This window comes from Melospiza melodia, chromosome 4 (genome assembly GCF_035770615.1).
Source record: "Melospiza melodia melodia isolate bMelMel2 chromosome 4, bMelMel2.pri, whole genome shotgun sequence".
Taxonomy (NCBI): Eukaryota; Metazoa; Chordata; class Aves; order Passeriformes; family Passerellidae; genus Melospiza; species Melospiza melodia.
Window position 1 is genome coordinate 67,401,050 of NC_086197.1, and position 23,842 is coordinate 67,424,891.

Below are 23,842 nucleotides of genomic sequence, written 5' to 3' on the forward strand. Positions count from 1 at the left end.
CACAAGGGATTCACAGGCATGGAAAGCATGGAACTCTCAGACAGTCATAAGGGAAACTCAGAGGGTATCAGGCTTGCTGCTGTGATCACTGATTCATCTCTTTCCTTAGAAATGTTTTTACAGCAGCTAAGGAAGATCTGGTGCTGTGCTTTCTCTACCTTGTTCAGAGTGCAATTCTGAATTTAACCCTGTTAGTGGAATACAGCCTCTTAAAATTTACTCTGTATTCCATACTCATCGAATATCTGTTGCCCAAGACCTGCTTTTCTGTTTACCCATTCACAGTCCACTGTGGTAAATTCACTATTACCTTACTGGTAGTATGTTTTCCTTCTTTATTTCCTTCTTAGTTTGACTTCCTATCTGTTCATGAACCCTTGGCCTCAGACGAGATCTTGGCTCAGTTGGCACAGACCTGATGAGGATGGGGCCTGGAAGGTGTCTGTCCTGCAGGTGGATATAACCTGGTTGCCCTTTGATGGGCTCACCTCTACAGAAAGCAATCAAACTCTTAGGGTGCAAACTGCTTTTCTTCCTCTCCTTGGTTTCTGAGTCTTGCAGCCTGCTTTGTGACACCTAGTGCACATATATAGTGCAGAGATGGCAACGCAGCTCTTTAAAAGGGGAGATGTAGCCTGATACACAAGAAACCTGCAAGTTAAGAGTGCTTGAGTTGTCTTCCCAGGATTGCTTGATTGCTTCTGACTTGCTGGGAGATGTTGGGCTTAGTCTGTTCTCCAGTCCTTATAGCTGCATTAGTATTGTAATATGTGCTGATGTCTTTAATAAAGTGAGTTTTATGAATGTCAGAATGATGATTATTTGGCTCAGACTCATTCTTCTGAAATGCTTACTCACATGAAATTTTTTTTCTTTTCAGAGATTTGAAAGAAAATTTGGCTAGATTGTTCGTTTCAAGTAAAGCAATCTCACATTTGTCATGGTTGGATGCAAAGTTGTTCAGCACTAGCTTGCCATTCATGTTCTCAAAGAACTTCAAAAGGGATGCTTTGATGTATTTTATGGACTCCTTCCAGCTGCTATATAGCTCATAGTGTCTGTGCTTCTGTAGCAAATTGTGACTTGTGGGATTTTTACTATTTTACTGACTGCCTGAGGAAGTAGTCTGAGGGGTGCCTTTTGAACAACACACAGGAGCTGGATATCAAGATTACAGTCATAAATGGAATGTTTACATCAGCAGCAAAATATCCTGTGCTCCTGAAAAGAGATAACCATTTCTAAAATCTACAATTCCCTATAGCTCCTTAGATTCCTGCAAAGGGAAATGACAGTGTGTGGCATTGTGCTTGTTTCTTGGCTTCATTTCCCCCTGTTTCTCAGCTTCTGAAAAGAGTCCCACTGGCTCTGCATGTCCCGTGGCACAGCTGTTATCCTCTCCAGGTGGTAACTGGGCTATTAAGCCTCCTCTCTGTGGGAGCAAATGGGTAGTGCTGGGAAGGGACCAAAGAAGCTTTAGGAACCATTTTACATGGTGAGAATGCCTGGTGCAGCCTGGCAGTGGCTGTGTGTGCATGAGAGCGTGCACTGCTGTCTGTAGGAGGGACGCTGGTGATGTCCTAACAAAGCCCTGCTCTCTCCAGGGCGTGTGTATGGAGTGATCTGTGTTGTCACTGCAGGATCCCTCACCTGGGGATGTGCTGCAGTGTCCCCTGGCCGTGGGGTAGCCTGAGGATAAATGCAAACCTGTGAGCTGCACAGGCTGACTCAGAGCTCCGCGGGTCCAGCACTGCAGCCAGGCAGGGGTACCAGCCACAGCTCTGCAGGCACAGGAGCTTAGCTCTTAGGGCTTGTAGCTAATTGCTAGACTTTAATCTTTATTTTGAGCCTGTGCCCATCTACCAAGTGTCCTGACATGCTGGGGTCAAGACCAAAGCTGTTACCTGCCAAGGGATGGCTGGTGCCGTATCACAGGGGTGAGGGCTGTCCGTCCTGGGGTGGGCCTGACTAAGCCAAGACTGCAGGAACTAAGGGCTGTCACTGACCATCACATACTCTGATGTTAAAAGCCATTGCTTTGAGTGGCTGAAATACGGATATTTTAAAAGAAAACATGCATCAGACCAAACCAAAAATCCCCTCAAAACTGAATGTTCCACATGGTCCAGACTTTTACCTCTGGGGCAAAGCTGAGAAGCTCAACAGTGTGTGACTGATTTTTAAGTCCATCACTTAATGCACTGTCTGTTGTTCAGATGCTATGATGAGGAACATGTTATAAGAGCTGACATGGAACAGTACGAGTTTGAAAAAAGTCAGACATCATGTTGAATTTGCGATTCAGATTGAAGTGCATTAATAATAAATTGAAAACATGTATTATACATGGAGGTTCCTATTGAAACATTTCTTGAGGGCAGATGAATTTTAGTGCCGTAGCAGAATGATAATAGTTTTAGAGGAAATGTAGATTACTGTCATTTCTCTTGCAAATTGTGTTGAGAAAAAATTATGAACAATGACAGGGCTGCTTACAGAGGGTATATCATAGGGAAGTCAACCTACTGCTAAGCTCTGCACTTCCACCTCCAGCCTCAGAATCAGATCTTGCTATTTCTTTGGTGATGGAAGAATAAAAAATATGCTGTGGGCTATAGGTCCAAAAGTCACCAGGAATATGTCCAATGATTTTAAAGGAAAAACTGTTGATGCTGGAATTAAAGACCTGTAACTGAAGTCACATTGTCCCCAGAAATCCAATCCACTCATTTTATAAAAAATAAATGAAGTAGTGGAAGCTTTCTGGATACTCATTTTTGAGATTAACCTTAAGGATTATGTGTTGAAAGTGGTATTCAGAGGGATTTCTTCAAATCTTCCCTCCTCCTTTGGAAGGCAGGGAGAGGTAGACAAGGGGTTTAGTCACAACAGCACATGCTCTGATTCCCTCAGAGCCTGTAGATCTCTCTTTGCCCCAAACCTTCCATACAACCCTTTTCTTGTGCTAATGGGCTTGTGTGGCAAGGTACTGGTAGTGGTGGGGCTACAGGAGTGGCTTCTGTGAAAAGCTGCCAGAAACTTCCACTGACAGAGCCACTGCCAACCAGCTCCAAGCTAGACCTGCCACAGAGTAAGCAAGCCAATCACCTCTGTGATTACATGTTTATGAGGGGGAAAAAAAAGCAGTTGTTGCTCAGAAATAATAGTGGCCAGAAAGAGCAGAGTGAGAATATGTGAGAGAAACAACTGAGCAGAGACCAAGGTCGGTGAATAAGGACTCCTTTCCCTGGGGCAGAAGCAGTGGCAGAAAGAACGTGTGATGAACTGATCATAGCCCCGTCCTCACCGTGTCCCTGTGCTGCTGCAGGGAGGACATTGAGAACCAAGAACAAACTTAAGCCCAGGAAGTAGGAGAGATGCTGGGGAAAGGTGTTCATAGGATTTGTTTTCATTCTCATTATCCTGCTCTGATTTTGATTAGTAATAAATTCAGCTAATTCCTCCAAGTCAAGGCCGTTTTGCCCATTACAGTAATCAGTGAGTGATCTTTCCCTGTCCTTTTCTCAGCTCAAGAGTCTTTCATTGCATTATCTCTCCCTTGTCCAACTGAGGAGGGCAGTGATAGAGCAGCTTTGGTGAGTAGCAAATGTTTAGCCCACATCAGCGCATGTAAGGAGTATAGAGATGGTTTTAATGAGATCTGCCTGTGCCCTGGAAATAGGAGAAATGGCAGCAGGCAACATCTGGTGCTCAAGAGGGAAAAGGGAGATTTGCTTATGCTGGAGGGCAAGTACTGCTAAATTCTTGGTAAACTTCAAAATCTTCTGAGTACAAAGAATCTTTGCTCCTCCCCAGAGCTGTAACTCAGCTCAGGAGCCTGCTAAGTGGCCCTGGGGGCTCTGGCTAACAGAGCCTTACAGAGGTAACCTGCCCCTTACAGAGATAAAGGTGCCTGCTTCCCCCCTGAGAGTTGTAGTAGAGGTCTCACTGCAGAGACAGTAGAGCAGCTTTGCAGTTCTGAACCCAAACTCTGCCCCTTGTCTTTCTACATGCAGATCTTTCTGCTGAGACATTGCTTGAGGACCCTCAAGAGTTGTGTTTGACCTTGTAACCTCCCTTCTGCCAAGTGTGAATACCTCATGCTGGCAGGACAGTCCTTTCCTGCTTCCTGCCTGAGCCTTGTTGGTGGCTTTGGGCCCTTTGAAATGCCTGCCCACCATTCAGTGCCTTTCTATTTCCCTAAATCTAGGTCAGAGAGTGGCTAAGGCCAAGGAAATGGCAGCTTCCACATCACTCAGGGTCCTGTGACCTACCGACCATGGGGAAGCATCACCAGACTCAGAAAAGACACCCTCATTCAGCTAAGTGTTTTCCTCCTTCAGTGCTGCTGTTGCTAGGATAAGAAGTTTACTCTCTTTTTTGGACATTTCTTCCCTGCCTTAGTGTTTCTGGCCATTTTCACTTGGCTTTCACTTTGGATTTGAAAGGGTTGAGCAGGGAGAATGCTTTCCCAATTATGAGAGCCCATTTTTGTTTTCAGAAATGCTTATGCTTCCTTATGCTGGAACTGGATGCAGGAGAAGAGGCAGGGTTGTGCCTCTTCCTCTTCTTTTGGTACTCTCTTTAGCTGGAGGTTTGACCTGACTTTGCCTTCACTTGGATTTCTGCATTGAGTACATGGGGAATAACACCCATGTCAATAACATATTTTGCTTTCATGGTCATCTATTTCCAGGCCTTCTACTGCTAAAAGACAGTAAGAGCAGCCAGGGAAGACACTGCCTCCAAATTAAGGGAAATAAATGGCTTAAATGAAAAAAACAAAGCAGAAAAAATGCTAACCTCTGCAGAGTTTATCAGGAAAAAACTCAACACAGGGGTGGGAGAGACCATCAACAACTCAGGCTCTGCCTCAGCCCTGGATGTCCAACTGCAGTGACGCAGTCCCAGTTCCTCTATTCAATACTCCACCATGGAGCTAATCCTTCAAGTCAGGATTGGCAGAAGTGGTGATATGGGTCCCACACTGCATCTCCTTCAGTATTTCAAACAAGGACTTAGGCACTGGTGTAGGCAGTAGCATCCTGGCCCAGGGGCAGGGGATGGAAAGGACCCACACAAACTTAGTGATTGCAAAACACAAAAATTCCAGCCTCCTATAGGCACTATGAAGATTTTTCATCTTTTAATTTGAAGAGAAAAGGTGGGAGTTAAGAGTATTAAGACTGAAAGGCAGACTTTTATAGCTCAGCAGAACATGCAGACCTCTTGAACTAAGACACTGAGACAGAACCTTTATCTGAGAAGAAAATGTGGAGGCTTTGTAAGTGAAGTCCTAGCAAGCTATTGGCACAGCTTCTAACAGCTTCTAGGGGCCCTATTACTCTTTGGAAGAAATATTTGTAAGAAGCCTGCAACTTATTTAAAAATAAAGCAGCCATACTTGACTGCTAATTGGCAGAACAGTAGAATAAATTAAGCAAAGTCCAAGTAGGTGTCTCAGGAAAGATAACAGAGCAGTGAGAGTTAGACAGGCAGCAGGAACCTGGGTTTCATGTGACATTTGCATATGAGTGGGGTGCTGGAACTCCCACGCTGGTGGATTTAGAACTAGTCAGCAGTTAGTGGAGCCTAGAGAATGATTCAGTTCTCTCCAAAGAAAACACAAGGCATGATTCAGATGTCATTTACAATGCCTTTGAGGAATCGAGACATCCCCATTGTCAGATATGTCACAGGATCTACAGGGGACCCCAGGTCACCTGTAGTGACTGCTGGAGGCAAGGCAGATACCCAAGGCCATCTCAAATGGCACCAGAAGGCTAAGTTGAAGAAGTTAAATCCATTTCAAAGTGTACCCTGCAGCCTAGGCACCACTGTTTGTCTTTTCTTCACTGGCTATGTTGGGAAATAAGATAATTTGGCACCCAGCTTGCATGTAGATAACCTGCATTTATGTGTCCAGAGCTGAATCTCGGCAGAAAAGCCTGGCTAGGAAAGGAAGGACATTTGTCCTTATTCAGGAGGTTGGCAGCAACCTAAAATATGCACCAGAACTTGCAGTGTTAATAAAAAGAAAGGGGCCTGGTGATGCGCTGTGCTATCCATGGCAGGGCAGAGGTGGGAGCAGAGCATGGGGACAGGCAGTACTCTGAGTGCTGAAACCACAGTGCATCTGGAGCACAGGAAGACCAGGAAGCCCCAAGCCATGAAGATATTGCCTTTAATTGAGCTTCTGCCTCTTCAGCTGGTAGTACTGACCCTCCCAGCCCCAGCGCCCTCAGAGCCAGCCAGTTAAGTTGTTTTATTGAGCATGGCAATGGGCTGTGCACAGATTATGGGCAGATACTCTGCCTCAGGTGAGAGGTCTGGTTTCCAGAGCAGGGGTCATAACTTGTAACACTGCTAACTCTGTTTTTCAGGTTTGGTCAATCAGATCTCAAATGCTCAGGAAGCTTGTGTCAGCCTTCAGCTGTTCAGTTGCACAGTCCAAGTAACTTGTGCCTTAATTTTCCTATCTGTGAAAACAGAGATATTGGTTCAGGTCTTCTTTGTAAATTGCCTTAAGGTATCATGAGCAAAACTTTTATGTGAATTTCAGAGACAAAAGAAAGCTCTAATAGCAGTTAGTGCTAGATCAAATGCAAACTTACAGAAAATCAGAAAAAAATTGGTCATCTACTCTTTTGTGAAACCTCTGAGTCCTCAGCTTTGCTATTTCCCAGATGTCAACATGGACACACCTTAGACAGCAACTTCTGTAGCCAGTTGATTTAGGAATTCAGAAACTAATGCTATTTGAATTTCTTAACCATTGGGAAAAGTTGGACTTAAAGTTGACCCTCTTACTAGATCTTCTGTTTCTAATTTTACAGGGAGAGTATTTGGGCCACTTAAAGATGCAAAGCCACAGAAAAACCTCATTTTTCATGTCTAGATGAGGACTTCTCATTCATCTGGGTGCTTTTAGGCAGAAGACCGACTGTAATGGTAAACAGTCCATGTTACAATTTTGTTATGAAGGAGGAGTGTCACACATTATTTCTTTAGTAAATCACAACAAACCAGCATGTTTTGAAAGAAAAGTTGTGGTATCTGGTTGTAAAAAAATTAGCTGAACTTTTCAAAGCTTATACCTTCCAAGAAAGAATCATAAGTAAGAAACAAAGTAGGGAAAATTAGACTTAGTAAAATGTATAGCTTCTAAATTAACTGAAAAATTCAGCAGATTTTATTCTATAGCTGAAAGCAATTATTGGTTTGCAAGCACACATAATAGAAGGTACTCTTGGAGAGGTCTCAAACAATACTTCAGGAGATTTCAGGAGGTTGTTTGTCTACCAAGCTTTTCTGTCCAGTGAAACTGTGAAATTCCAGTTGAGAGAATTGGTTCTCTTGCATCCAACTCCACGTGTGTGCCCAGGTACCATAACCACGAGGTCTTTTAGCACAGAGAGAAGGCAACCCACCGCCTGTCTGGGCTGAGCTTTGCAGGACAGAACACCCACGAGAGCCACAAGGCAAGGAGAACCACGATCCCTGTGGTGGTCACTGCACAGGAGAACTGCCCTGGCCAGAAGGGCTGCTCTCCACTTGGGGTCTGCAGGGCCTTCTCACACCCTTCTTCATATTGTAGACATGGCATCATGTCTGCAGATCTTCACTCGTGCTCACACCCCCTTTTGCCCAGCATTTATTAACAACAGTCTTTTTGTCCAGCTGCTGACCTTTTTGCCATGTTTGCTGAACACATACATAAATTGTAGCAATTTATCTGGAAGAGGAAATCCCAAGTTTGCTAGGGTGAAAAGAAGCATTTACAAAGACTAAGTAGAAGGTGAGGAGGAAGTTGGGGATGTTTCTTGTATAGCCTATATTTGTAACCAACTTGCATATATGTTTGGGGAATGTACTAAGTGAAGTCCAAATTGGAGTAGGTACAAAGTAAATCTTCCCCTTCATTGCTCTTCAAACATTCTTCATGCTTATGAGGTTATAGCAAAAATATTTGTGACAAGATGAAATACGACAGATTACTTCTGTGGTTTACCCAAATTTCAAGTCATGCTGTGAAACAATGACTCTGCATTTTAATCCCAGCAGAAACTTGGGCAGGTTTTCCTGAGTAAGTTCTTGAAATATGTGTTGCAGACTTGTTTTTCTATATGGCAGGGCATAAGAGAGTTTGCAATTCTTATTTTGGACTTATAACACTAATTTTTGTATTACTTTTCATCTTACTGTTAAACTAGTTCTTGTAGCCAGCCATTCATTTTACGTGCCCTCATTTCCTCAGTAAGTTTTATTTAGCCTGGACCTAAAATCAAAATACTGGTAATACACGGATAATAAATTCTCACAGTAATGAAGTTCAAATAGCTACAGCTGGTTTTCAGTCAGTATACTTCATCAGCCTCAAAAGTTACATTTTATTGCTGTCTATTAGAAAAAGTGCTTCCCATTACAGAAGGATATAATTATATTCAATTTTAACAAAATTTAACTGGGAATTTTCAAAGGCCATCACATATGTTCCTTTCAGGAAAAAAAAAAAAACAAAAAAACAAAACAAAACGAAAAAACCATAAAAAGAAACAAATTAACAAAACTAAATCAAACTCAAAACAAGTCATCAAGCTTAAACATTCAAAACTAAGCAAGTAAAACAGTCTTTAATCATGAACTAAATAACACTAAAATGAGAATGGCCCCTTATCAAGATGCTCCTTAGAAGCAATGGAGAGACAAAAGCACCTCCTATTCATGCCATCCCTAAGAAAGGAATTGAAAGCTAAATGGGATAACTTGCTTTCAGATGTCATATTACTGGATTTAAAGAACAGAAATGTGTACATTAGACCAGATGTCTGACTTTAAGATGGTGACAGCTAGGTGTCCAACCTTATCAACCATCATTATCATTAATTACCGTCATGGAAAACACTTCACAGCAGTCAGACACTTCTTATGGCAGCAGGGCTGAAGGCATGAAGGCAATGCAGAGCCTCCCATGCCCACTATATGCAACTGTTTGGGTGCCAATCTGTCTCTGCTGGTGGGCTCTGCATGCCTTTCAGTGTCTCATTTTCACCTTTTACATAGAGTGTTACTCGAGTAAAATGCCACTTGTCTTGATGCACTGGGAAATCAGTCTTACCCAGCTGACTGAAAATAATATAAAGATGTGTTAAATGTTTTCTAATAAATAGTTTTTGAATCATCCAGTCAATGACTGTTCGGAACTAGAAGAGAAAGATGTTTTTCTTATAGCAGAAGAGGATTTCTTGTCCAACACTGAAGTGCAGCTTGGAACAGGACATTGCTCAGAACAGATTCAGATGCAAAAATTTCCACTGCTTTCTTTATCAGCATTCAGAAATGCAGCCTTCTTTACTACCATGTAGTTATGATGGTACACTACAGAGTATTAAACTGGGATCTCATTAACTGGAGGACCATATGTAACCACATTATTTTCACAAACAAGCTGCCTTCTGAATATTGTTTTCTGTGTCCTTCCTCAGCCTAATGGCAGGGAGGCCAGCACTGGGATAAACAAACCTTATGCAAATTCTGGTATCCTGCTTTTATTTCTTTGCATGCTTTTGTGCTTCTCTTTGGGCTTACAACTGCACCAACACAGCCAGGGGAAGAGGTGCCTGCTGAGCCTGGCACAGACTGGCTGCTTGTTCCAGTCTCCCCAATGGCACTTCTTGTGCCTGCAGTGCAGTCTGTGGCCATGTGAGCACCTGTCAATCATTTCTGTGAAGTCTGGTGGCCTGACCTGGCCTCCGAGATGTCTGACTTTGCCAAAACAGTCATCACATATCTATTCTACTGCTTATTCTGGAATAAAGCACATGGTAGAGAGAAGTAATGACATCTGGAGTCATTGCCCATTGCTACATGAAAGAATGACTAAGCCCCGGGGTTAACTTAGCCAAATATTCAGAATTCATTAATCAGAATCCAAACCATTTGAATGATATTTTAAAAATGAGGACTTAAAAATAATAAATGCGCTTATTCTTCCCCATTATGCACCTGTGGATTTTCCAGTCTTTCTTTGCAGCTAGGTATTAAATAGACAGAGGGGTAGGTACTAAATAGACAGTGTGTTTAGGTTATGATTTCAGAAGAGGAAGTTACCAGAAAACACCCAAAATATTAAGATGTCATACTACAATGCAACCAAGAGAGAAGGTCTCTATATTTATCCATATATTTCAGTTAATAAGTACTTATTGATGATATAACAGATTTTTTTAGACTGAGCTGAAGTGTGTTTTCTTACAAGATTAGTTTGGATGCCTGAAATAAAGCATTTTCTCACACCTTTTGTATTCCAGTCAGGAAAACTCAGCGGGGTTGTATGTATTTTTCCTGTAGTTCATTAAGTTCCAGCATTATCTGCAAATATTTATCTGTTGGTTGCCTTGTATTTTATTGAAGATGCTTCTGAAAGATGCCTTAGTGAAATTAGTCTTTTATTCAAGGAGATCTAAAATCTTGAGATTGTGGAAGAACATTTCTTGGTAAGTCCATCTTTTCCCAAAAAGAGATTTGAACAGTTTGTCTCACACTGTGTACTTGTTCTAAGTGCAAGAGTGTCACCGCCCCAGGGCTCAGCCTCTATCATCTTTCCCTCTTCTGAAACCCATGTATCCAACCAGAGTGCTCTCCAGCAAGTGAGCTGTCTTCACGGCCAACATCAAAATTATTTGTAACAAATAAGAGCTTTCTGATATGTCTCATCTGTCAGAAACAAGATGAGTGACAACCACAGCAGAAGTCACTAGAGGAATCACTCCAAAAGCCATCACTGAATCTGTTTTAAACTCACACATATATATACACAAATAAAGTATTGAGTCATGATATTCAAGTTAATGTTTTTCCTATGTTCATAACTGATTAGTCTTTCTTATAAGTACAAATTCCTTTCTTACTCCTTTAGCTCAAAACACTTCTGTACTGGCTGTACCACCACATGTGAGAAGATTTTCACTGGATTGTACAAAGGCATCTTTATAAGGTAGGTCTTGGCTGTGGTGCAAAAGACCAAGCTGTAGGCGCAGAATTTTTAAATGCAGTGTAGGCCCAACACAAATGGTACATATATTTTTTTTTTCTGGGTGACATGTGGACTGGTGAAACTGAGAACCAATGAGATTTTCCTCAATCTGAGGTAGAGGGAATTCCTACAGTGTTCCAGGTTTATCAGTGTTCAAGCAGAGGAATAGATGGCTGTAGTGGGTTGACCCTGGCTGGATGCCAGGCACCCACCAATGCCACTCTTGCCCTCTCCTCTGCAGCTTGGCAAGGAAGAGAAAATAGGATGGAATAAGGGTTCATGGACTGAGATGAGGCCAGGAGAGGTCACTCATCAAGTACAGTCATGGGCAAAACAGGCTTGAATTAAAGATATAAACTGAATTTATTGCTAACAAAATCTGAGCAGGGTAATGAGAAGTAAAAAAAACCCACACTTTCTCCCTGCCTGTCCCTCCTTCCCAGCTCTACCTCCTTCCCCAGTGGCACAGGGAGAATGGAGTGGGGGTTATGGCCTGTGGTTTTTCCTGCTGCTCAGGGAGGAGCCATTGCCCTGTTCCACTGTGGGGTACCTCCCATGGAGCACAGTTCTCCGTGTCCGGCTGCAGCAGGAGTCCATCCCATGGGCTGCAGTCCTCCCCACACTGCAGCAGCGTGGGTCACGCTTCCACAGGGTGCAGTTCTGCAAGGAAAGGCTTCTCCAGCTAAGGATCCTCTCTCCAGGGGCCTCCCACAGGGTGGCAGCCTCCTCTCAGGCATCCACCTGCTCTGGTGTGGGTCTCCTCCACAGGCTGCAGGTCGATCTCTGCATCCCTGTGGATCCCCATGGGCTGCAGGGGCACAGCTGCCTCACCATGGGCTGCACCATGGGCTGCAGAGGAATCCCAGCTCTGGTGCCTGGAGCACCTCCTGCCCCTCTTTCTCCACTGACCTTGGTGTCTGCAGGGTTGTTCCTCTCACACGTTCTCACCCTGCTCTTCTCTAGCCACAACTACAACTGTGCAATAACTTTCTTCTTTTTTCTTAAATCTGTTATCACAGAGGTGTTATCAACATGTGTAATTGGTTCAATCATGACCAGTGGCACATCTGTCTTTGGAGCTGCCAGGATGGGCTCTGCTGGACACAGAAGAACCTTCTGGTAGCTTCTCACTGAAGCCACCACTGTAGCCCAAGTGCTATCAAAACTTGGCCATGCAAACCCAATCCAATGGTACATAATAGGCTGCAGATATTATTGTAATACTAATCGCAATATCCTAAAACAAATTTTAAAAGTTAGTCTATATACCTAATCCATTTGAGGAAAATAATAAACTAACGTGTCCTTCCTGATGGTGAATTGAAGCCTAAGACTCTTAACACAAGGCTGGTGTCTGGTGTTCACATACATCCATCAAATTCATTTAATTGCAACTACTCTGAAAGGATTTTTCAATTTTAGCCTACATGTTTTGATCTCATTGGGTCGTGAGTCAGTTTCTGTTATGGTGCTGTATTTTTTCCACTATTTTCCTTTCACCCTTGGCTCATTTGTATGACAAGCTGGAAATGTGCATTCCACAGTGAGTGACAGCACTAGTCTTAATGGATGGAAATTGACTGCGGGCCACCCTTGCAAAATAGCACATATGAACACTACTGTATTTTTGGGGAATAAAATACTCTCTAGTGTTGAAACAAATGGCAAAAGCAACTCTTAAAGTAAAGCCACAGGCTGTAGGGCTTCTAAATGCAAATGCTTGTTTTCGATCCTAGGTGATGAACAGAACTGAGGAAGGAGGAACTTAGATCACCCAACGCTGTTTTTCCTCTTGAGCCAACTATATTTTCTGATCTTTCTGTCTAGACTGCTCAAGGGTGGTATAGTCCTCAGAAGGTGGATCAGAGAGAACTCTCCATTTGGATTCATCTTGGACTATGTTGACTTTTGTCCTTGCTTGAGAATTGAAGTTGTCTACAGAAATTCTTGAACCTTCCCAAACCATCCACAGGGCAGGAAAATAGACCTGCAGGGTGCCTGCTCTTTAAAATAGGCAGTAAAAGTCAATGAGTAATTTCTAGTACTTTTTTTTTTTTTAATCTGTCTGGTTTTTCCCATTCAAAGCAACAATACTCTGCTTTTGTAATAGGGGATATCAATGTTCAGCCTGTCCTCAAAAGCATATCTGGTATAGTACTTGGAGTTGGTGTTGGCAGGAGAACCTCCAAAATGGCCTACATGGCCATCTTAGTCAAAATGTTTTAACCAAAGTAAAGCCTCACAAATTCCAAACCCTCGATTCAGATGTTGTAGGTGCCCAGTCTGGTGGAATGTTGCACTTAATATAACCAGCTGTGTTGTCAGACTGACTATTCTGAGGGTAAATACTTCAAAATAGAAAACATTCCTCACGGTAAAATAAGGCAATTCTACACAACATTGACAACTTACTTTACTACTCAGCAACCTGGCCATTGGCAATAAAAAAAATCATATCATTAAATTAGATTTGACATGCATCTTTTGATATTTTGAAACATGTTCATAAATATTTTTCCTTTTCAAAAAGAGAAGAGTGAACAGAATTACATCACCTCTATGCAGGCAGACCAAATTTCTTTACCAAGATAGGAGCTCACGTTTTTTTTAACTAAACGAGATGATCCTAGAGTAAATTGGGAAAATGTTTTTTTTTGGAATAATGGAATAAAATTATGGAATAAATAATGGATTGGTATAAAATTATTTTGATCTAATGAAGAAATGTCATTTAATTGCTTGATCTAGGCTTTTTCCCTCCATCATGTTAAGTATGTTGTCATGAATGTAATTAATTGTAACTGAAATAAAATGCTTTGATTTGTAAAGTTCTTAATTGAACTTGCCAGGTAACCAAGCTTTTAAAACCATATAAAATAACCCATAAATTAAACAATAATTGACATGGAAGTCGTTGGTATTGCTCATTAGAATTCTACTGCCAAAAATCTTTGGTTGGTTAGTTTTAAGTGGTTTTAAGTACGTAAAATGCAATGAGAAAAAAATTGTGATGTCTCATTGAAGATAATGTTATTAAAAGCTTTAGGTTTAGTGCTTTTATTTAATGGGAGGAGGCAATCAAGTACTTCTGAAGTGTCTGAAGCAGGTTGTTCGGACCAGTTTACAAAACCCAAGCTGCATTGCCAAGGAAGAGGTACTTAAATCTGTGTATGTGATTTGTCTATACTTCCTAAATGTTCATGAATCTATTTGAATTGCAAGTTTCTCCCTATAAATCCAATACAAAAAACCCCTTAGCTGATGCCTGCAGTATTTATTTTCAGTGCTAGAACAGAGTTAAAAGTGCAAGAGGAAGGCTATTGTGAAGGATTTATCACTTTTTTCTGTCTTCAGTGAGTGAATTAAATCAGTCTGTAGTGTCAGCTTTCCTTAAGATGGACAGGACTGTGTCTGAGTATTAATGGAGCACCAGTTGTGATGGATGCACTCAACCCCTTGACCAAACCTGCAGTATTTTGGTACAAGCTCCAAAGGAGGTAAAGCCGTGTTCTGCAGCTGGGCCAAGAACCTCTCTAGGAAACCCACAAAGTGGAGTAACACAGAGTGGACATTGAAGCTTTTGCAGCTTTGGTCTCTGTGTAAATCATTCTAGCTTGATCATGATTTTCATTTGTATGTTTCTTCCATGTTGCAGGTAATGGAGTGAACCTTGCCATCAGAGTTTGTTAAATCATGATTTTGCAGAGTGATCTTAAAAAGACTTTTGCTAATCTCTTTGAAAGAGATTCTTTCAGTGATCTAGATCATTCACCTAATACAATTTTACATAGTCACCAGGATCCTAAATCAGTACTCATGACACCAGCAGACATGGGCGATATAAATGAGGATGAGAAGGAAAATTCAAATTTGCAAGGCAGATTGATGCAACACTGCATGTTGCATTTCTACATCTCTACACTGTTGTTCCTGCTCCTGGAAATTAAGGTCACCATCTAACACGCCCCAATAGTAATTGTTCTGGAGGACTTCAGAGGGAAGCTGTTTGATTCCAGTCATATTTTCTAACTGTGAAGGAAGTGCTTTCTTCTCCCAGAAGTATCAAACATCAGAACAGATTAAAAGTTTGTTTTGATATTCCTCTTCTTCTGCAAGCAACCTGGAAAATTATGGTGTTTTACTTCGAGACCTTGAGCTGAGGCAGCAGCACCAGGGAGCTGGTGGACCAGAGCCCAGAGTGGTAAGCTAAAACTGCAGTCATACTGCAAACCATGGCCCCACTTCTTTCTATTTCAAACCTCTGCCTTAATAGTTAATACCTCTGTCAAAATTATTAACTCCTTCAGATATTCATACCTGCCTCCCCTAGCTCTCTTCCCTGCAGGTCTGGAAGCTTTTCAGTCAGACAATTCTTTTTTTTTTAAATAAAATGATAAGGGAAAAGTTTTTTTTTTTTTTTTAATTCCCAAAAGTAGCACTTTTGCTATTAGGAAATATGATGGGATTTGGGCAAAGCTGCTCAGTTGTCAGTTGTTTGTCATTCTGGAGTTGTCTTGCCTTTGTAGCTCATTACTGGGCTCTCTCCAGTAGATCCCTGTTTCTTGTGTACTGAGGAAGCAGGAATTGGACTGAGAACTCTAGGTCTGGCCTCACCAGTGCTGTGTAGGAGGGAACAATCACCTCTCTCAGCCTGCTTGCAGCACTTCTGCTAATGCAGTCCAAGACACTCTTAATCACCTTTTCAGAAACAGCAGGCTGCTGGCTCATGTTCAGCTTGGTGTGCACTGAGACCCCCAGGTCCTTTACAGCAAAGCTGCTTTCAGCGGGGTGATAAGAAGCACATTTTGCAGAAACATAAATACTTTCTTGGCAAAAAGACGTGGCTAGGTTATATTATTTCAGGGGAAAATGCTAACAGCCCACTGATGTCTACTCTCAATGTCAGTGTCCTCCTGGAAAGAAAACCTTGCAGATGTCTGTGAGAGCAGGGCAGAGTGCCATGAAGAGCTATTTCAGGTCTCTGTGCAATACATTCCCATGAAAATAGCAAGAACAAAAACTTTTCCTGCTGGTTAATTGTTACAGCCTTTTCCTGCTGTGTGAGTTTCTTCTGGCCTGTTCTTTGCTCAGTAGCAGCCCCTAGATCATGTTGAACACAGGTTTGCTTTTCCTTTAAGCTCATGATGGCTTTAAATGTAATCTGCTTCCTTAGTAGAAACCCTATGCTTTTTCACCAAGTTGCATAATCTCACTTTTGCTATACCTCATGGTTACACTCTGTGTGGCTCATAGAAATGAATACTATTTTGCTTTAGATTCCTTTGAAGATGTTAGAACTACCAAAGCCCTTCAAAATACCATAGACATATTTTTGTAAATTATTAGGTATATTCAAGCCTTCCATCATCATGATAAGCTGCTTGTATTAGTCAAAACAGGAAAGGAAGTAAAGGCCTTTTTTGCAGTTGTTACTCAGCTGGCACCCAGCACTTGGACTCTTCTCCTGACTGTATCTCCTCTTACCAGGTCATCAGAGTATGGGGTTTTTTTTCATTATGCCTTCAAGCTGCTCATATTGTTGGCATCTAACAAACAGGACCAACAGCCACATATTTAAAAAAATTTTACCCCTTGGCCTGTGATTCCAGGATATGCCTCTAAATTCTCACATGGCATCTATACTGCCAAATTATTTTCAAAGGGGGGCAATCATTGCTGCCTCATTCTTGTACAACACTGATATTCTGTTCTGCCTGCCTCACCACTTACTATTGAAATATATAGTGTTTACAAGCATCAAAAAGTGAAATCCTTACATAAGAATGAGAAGGCCATTCAGTGAGAACCAAAAAGAAAAAAGGAAAGTTGAAAGATTTAACTGCGTGCGGGTTCAAAGGAAAAATACTGGATCCTATGCCTCATCTTCTAAGAAGAGCTACAATTTTTGCCACCTTATTTAAATTGTTTTTTGGAAAAATTATTTGAGAAAAATCACTTTGAGCTGCTTGAATGTGTTTTTCAATCATACAGACAATTTCTAAGTCCTTTTGCTCAAGCATCTACTTATGTTCAAAATAATCCCCCCAAACAAATCTCTCTTGGAGATGAAATTCATGTGTTTCTTGCCTTGCCCCCAAACAAATGCTTTTGCATGAGTCATTTATTGTGGAACTATTAACCCTCATTGAAATGCACATCTAAACTGACACTTAACCCTGATTATTTTTAGCAGCACATGAGGGTGTGGGTGATACTTATTTGGATAGCACCTTGCAGCCTGGAGGCTTTAAAAGTGTTTTATTTACATAATGTCTCATTTATTTTGTAAGAATTACACTCTCCCCATCACTGCTGTGATCTTTTTTGGCACCGAAAATATCCAGCAGCTGTTTATCAGCCTACAGAAATGCTGTGTAATAAGAAGTAAAAAGAGATTGTGCATCTAACTGTAACCATGGAGTGAGTCAAGAGGGAGAACCATCACGAGAAGAGAAGGAAAAAAACCAGTCACTGGTCTTCCAACTTTCATTTGTACAGTCCTGCAGGTCGCTGGTAGACAGAGAATGAGATGGGGACAAAACCCACTCACTGTGTTTGCACCCATGATTGGTACAGCCCTGCTGGTCACTGGCAGGCCCGGCGCACAAAGGCACAGGAACCATCCTGGGCACTGTGTAGGGAGTAGTATTTTACATAACCTGAAAAAACAAATGCATAAGCCAGGATTTTGAGAAATGACACATTCTTTGGCTGTGGAATAGAAGATATTTTTAAATGGAGTAGAGCCTGTATGTTTTTTTCAGAATCGGATACCTACGAGGGAATGAACTCTAATTTCACCACTTGGTGCACCCAGTATCAACCACAAGAGAGTCCAAGGAATAAATTGCAGGACATAAATTGCACAACCCTTTAGAAATTTCACACCTGCTGAAGTAGTTTTCAGGTTTTTCATTGTTTAAAATATTCTTCTTCACCTTTGATTAGTATAACAGCACAGCAGAAACATCAAAACTTCATTAGCCAGAGTTGCTGTGTGATCTTAGAGTTTAAACATATTAGATTACCTCAGATGTAAAGTGAGACATATTTATAGAGCAATGGGAAAAAACACTGCTGTATCTTACAGGTAGGAGAGTATTTGTGCATAGAGAAAAGCAAAAAAAAAAGAGTTGTGAAAATTGTAGCTCTTGCTAATTATAGGAGACAGAATTTATGAAGTGTGGTATTAAATCCTGGGAGGAATAACAGGAAATTTACTAAAAATAATACATTGTTCAACACACAGTGTAAATAAATATGTTGAAAACCAGTTCATGGAAACTTCCCTTGACATACAGAAAAGAGTGAAAATTAACTGAGCAGACATTGGGATGTCAGACTTTGTGGATTTGTCTCTTCAGAAGGAACATTTGGTAACAAGTACTTTGCCATTTATCATTACCAACTATAATTGAAATTGGGGCAACTCAACACTTTGTTCTGAAAGTGTGAAAGCTGTGTCATCAGGTATTGGGCTAACACAACAGAGGGCCTTAATGTTCACTGACAAGAAAACTATGGAGTATTTAACATACTTCCTCATCAAAACTCTAGGTAGGTTATTAAATATGATGTTAGAATATCTGTGTAGAGGAAGAAAGCTCAGCTATAAATTTGGTATATTTTTTAGTAGTGCATCCCTTGCAAAGGTCTTCTGGGTGCTCTTGTCACAGATACACACCAATAATTCTATTTTGGGATTCAAGCATTAGTCAGACATATTCAACTGATTACAGGAGAATGATAGCATATCTAAATTCTAGAGCACCAAATCAATTTTGCTGTTACACGTAAAGAGTAGTGATTAAGGAAAGGCAGAGTTACTGTTTGTAAATTATTCTAGTTCTCCAGGATGAGATTTTTTTGCTCAGTGGTTTGAAGAGTGGCTGCTGTCATCCTCATCTATCTTTCTTGCAGAAGGACATGATGGCTTACTGTGAGCCTACAGCCTGAAGAATACCAGCTCTTTAGCTGGCTTTCCATTTCTAATTTGGTTTCTACTAAATGCTTTTCTTCTTCACCTATCAGACTCTTCTGTTAATAATAACATTCAGATAAACTGCAAAGACTGATATAGAATGAGAACTGCACATTAATTTCAGGATATGGTCTTGACATTTAAGGATGATGTATCTGATGAAGAGGTTGGTAGTCATCTCAGTCACCAAGATCCCCTCTACAGACAAGGGAAAGAGTTCATACTTCAGGAAGGTCGTGTCTTCCATCTAAAGACAGGGGGTTAAAGTACCTTTCAAGGTGCCTGGCTCTCCTCCATCAACTGTAGAGGAGATCAGGTGACAAGTTTCACTATGTGTCTGGGCTTTTGGTCACCACAAATAAGGTAATTCCCCAGATGAAATGAGACAATTCCCATCTTTGGAGTCCAGAACTGCTCTTTATATGTTCTCTCCTGGTGAGAAGGAGAGTTTGGAGAATTAGCTGTGCTGAGGGAGAGGATTCATCTCAACCAATACTGAAGAAAGGTGTGGCATCTGTGGTTTCCTCATTTCAAGATACAGAAACCTCCGAAGGATGAAATGAACAGAAAGATGGGGTGGACTGTTCTGTGAAGATGTCCTCCTTATCATAAAGAAAAATATCTTTTGTAGTCAAACCTCTAAATGGTGAAAGTTAAGTGAGCTGAATCTCATTAATATGACAGCTCAGCTTGAAATGAGTCACTCTGCTGGGTGTTAGTGTCAAAGTGGGGGGGCTGCAGAGGTGGCCTCTGTGAGGAGAGATCAGGGGCTGCAGCCCATCCCTACAGACTCCAACAGACCCCCTGGCAAAACATGGCCAAGCTGTTGGTTCCTCTGGAAAAACATGTCTAAAAATGGGCAGAATGCCACAGGGAGAGGGGGAAGGAACAAAATTGTGAGAAAAAGCAGAGAGAACACAAAACATCATATGAGCAGGAGGAGGAGGAGATGCTCCAGGTGCCAGAGCAGATATCCCTTGCAGCCCATAAAGGATCCATACTGCAGCAAAGGAAAAATATGAGAAGGAGGGAACAGAGAGAGCAAGTGCTGTGTACTGACCAAAATAACCCAGCCCTGTGATGCAGGGCTGCAGCAATGGAGAGGAGGGTGGAGAGAACCTAAGTCTGAGAAAAGGGGACAGAAAAGTGGTTTTTAAATGCTTGCATTTTTGTTTTCCATTACTAGAATTACCAATTATGTTTTGGGGTTTGGTGGATTGTTTTTTGATTTTTTTTCTTGGAATAGTTCAGTTAATTTTCCCAAAGTTGAGTCTGTTTTGACAGTAACTGGTAAGTGAACTCCCTGTCTTTTAACTTCTGAGATTTTTTGCTTCTTCTTATTTTCTCCCCCACATCACCAAGGGGGTGGTGTGAGCAAGCATCTGGTGGGTGCTTGGGTGTTAGCCAAGGCTAACCCACCAACATTTACCTTTATTATTATAAATTAACTTCATATGCCTTTTCTAGGGAAGAAAAAGAAAAAAATAATCCAAGTGTAAAATGTTGCTTTGAAAAATACAGTAGAATTCCACATATGTTATCTAATACATGGGAGAGATAGCTAAAATTCAGATAATGTCAATATTTCCTTTTCCCAGATATTTCATGAGGGAAGATTAGAATAGTCTACGAGAAGGTGAAACAGCTTTGGCAATATCAAAATATTTCCAGATGTATGTGCAGAATATGTGAAAACCTATGCTAATGTATGCACGAACTCAAGTGGCTGTCAGATTTGCATTGTAAGATGAATAATTGAATTGGGAATGTATTTTACATTCAAAATTCTAGTTTTCTGATTTTTCACTTGCTCTGAAGTAACAGAAGAGCAATAGCCTTTTCAAAAACTGCAATAAATCAACTGGATTTTTTGGTTTTGATTTGGGGAGACAAAACACTTAATTTCTGATTTCATCTTTTCCAGAAATATTATAATAATTTTCACTTTAAAACAGCTTCTCAAAAATGTTAAAACTGGGCTTTTCTATATCATTGCATTTCTTTCCTAAATGAAAGGCTGTCAGTACTGACATGTATTAAAAACATGTCATCAGGAGTGTGTATACCAGTTCATCAGGAAAAAACTTCTGTTTAAAATATTCTGACTGACAGACCATTTATCTCAGGCCATCCTTTTAACCCTCTCTGCCATCGAGGGCAGAGCAGGTTTTCTGTTCAGAAACAAGATGCAGTGGCCTTCTTGGTTGTTGTCACAGAAGTCTCCTCCTCGGTAGTCATGATGGCTACACGGCAAAAGCTGTAACCTTCTCTCAGCTGTGCCTATTCCTCTTTCTACCAGGACTCCCACCACACTGGCAGGGCTGCATTCTTTGTGAGTCTTCTTTATCCTTTTCTCACTGAGAATGAGCAAAACCCCTCGTGCTGACTTTCTGTTAAGTGTTAACCATGGCATGATGTTTTGAGAACAGGAGCACCTTCCAGGGAGTGCTCACCGACCCCTGTCAGGTACTAAGAAGGTATTCAAAACAAACTTTTGGGTGGCACTTTTGCATTTCTGCCATGGCTTTTCATTCCTTGTTTTAGGCCAGGACCAACACAGCTATTCTGAAGTGCCTCAGCAAACATATGGTGCGTGTGCTGTTTCCATCATTAAGCAGCCAGGCGGCAGGGAACGAGCGCCTGCTTGAAAACATTGTGGGAATGGGATTCCTGGTTCTGGGAGTGCAGGCGTCTGTGACTGAGGCTGTGGGTTTGCCTCCTTGCCAGCTAATATCTGGACAGAGCCAGAAATTGTGCATTATAAGGCCTAAGTATAATTTTGACACACATCACCTGTTGATTCCCTTCACCACTGGTTATATTTTCTCTTGTTAGAGACACTACCCACAGAAACAAGCACTCATACTGGGCTTTTCCAGCAGTGGTGCTGGTGTTACAGAGCTGACAATGTTGTGTGCACCCTGCCAGCTTGTTGACAAAAAGAGAGAAAAATGTAATTTAATACAGATGTTTGAGTGCAAAAAGCATCAGCAACACGTCAGCCTTCTTCTTTCAGTCCTGTCAATCAAACATATCCTCTCTACCAGATAAGTTAACATGCCCTGAAAAAATATCTGGTTTTGACAGGCATGAGTGATTTCTTTCTCTGTTTTTATTCTCCTTTCCTTTGGCCTATTCATATGTCTATTTGTTCAGAAGACTACAGCCCTTCTCATTCACTCTAGTGATGAATTCAGATGAAGTTGTGGCCTCACTCCCAGGTCGTTGGGTGTAAATGAGTAATTTCAGCTGCACAGCAGATCCCTATGTACATCTGAAATCAGTTTTAAGTGTGAACATATCAGATAAATATATTTGCATTTTTGAAAGCTTGATCTCAAACCATTAGTTTATAGACTCTTTTTTAAAATGTATTTACACTTGAAGAGATGTGGTCTTCACAACAAGTTCTGATCTCACCACTACCTTTTCCATTTTCCTGTCTTTTTGATAACAAACCGTGCCTATTTGTACTTATTTCACCTCCTACCTTCTGTAAAACATCCCATTTAAAGTTGTAAATGAATCTGCCCTTGAATAGATGTTATACTTTGGTGTCCTGAACAGGAAACTGATGTAGGAATGCACATTATGTGGACCAACACCAGTTTAGCTTTTTTTCACTGAACCATTTTTTTTGTTATTTCCATATAGATAATTTATATTCTGTCATTCATATATTTTTAAAATAGGAAAAGAAATATATCTGGAGACTACCTGATGCTGCTGTGAGTTTCTAGCTGGTGTGATTTCTCTAGTACTAATTTCTGAATTCAATATAGCTAGGCCCCCTGTCAGCAGGTAAATAACATCTTTATGAGACTTTCAATCCAGTTGCTAATTTATAATGTTTTTCAAGAAAGAAACTGGCAGAGAGAGTCAGCTATATTTTGACCTTGCTTATACTGAATGTTTGTAACTATGGCAAATTCGAGATCATCCTGATGAGCAGGAAGATTTATTATCTGTTCAGTGAGAATTCCTAGGCTGAGCTTTCCCTGCCAATAAACCTCGATATTCATCTTGCCTAATTCTTTGTGAAATTAATGCAGAAAATTCTTAAGGCAAAAAAGATCGTTTGACTCACTGTAAGTTTATAATGAGTGATACAGGATGACGTAATTTGAAGGGGGTAGAAACCATTCTGTTCTCTGCTGGTTTTCCTGGATTCCATGACAAAGGAGTGAAGTAGAATGCTGGGCCCAGGATAGGTACATGGTTTTGGCAATGGCCAATGAAGTTTTCATTCTGCTTTAGACAGAGCTGTCCTGATGTGAAATTTTATTTTTTAGCAATGTATTACAGCATGAACAACAGTGCTAAAAATACAGCCACTGTTAAAAATATAGACACTGTTTTGTGCAGAAGCCTCATTAGGACAAAATTTTGTTAGCTAAGTGTGTCTGGAGAGGAGTCCCAGATACTCTCTGAACCCCACAGGACTGTCCAGAAAAAAGAGCCATAAACCTGTCTTTAAAAGGATGTATCTGAAAAAGAGAAATAGAAGACAGAGATGTAACTGTCACTGGAAACCATGGCAACAGGTGGGGAAATCTCAAAAGAGCAGAGAATGCAGGAGCATGTTTTAAGACTAAAATGTATTAATCTCTTTTCTATGAACTCCATGTCTTCTAGGGAACATCCTTCTGCAGCCTGCAAATGTTCACATTGTGGAATGTTTTGGAAACATGTTAATTTATTTGAAAGATTTCAGATATGTAATTATGAGGAGGTATCTACACAGAGCAGCTGCACTGGGGTGAAGATATACAGACAGAGCAAATGAGCCCCAAATGTGCTTTACAAAGCTCCATCCTAATAAATAA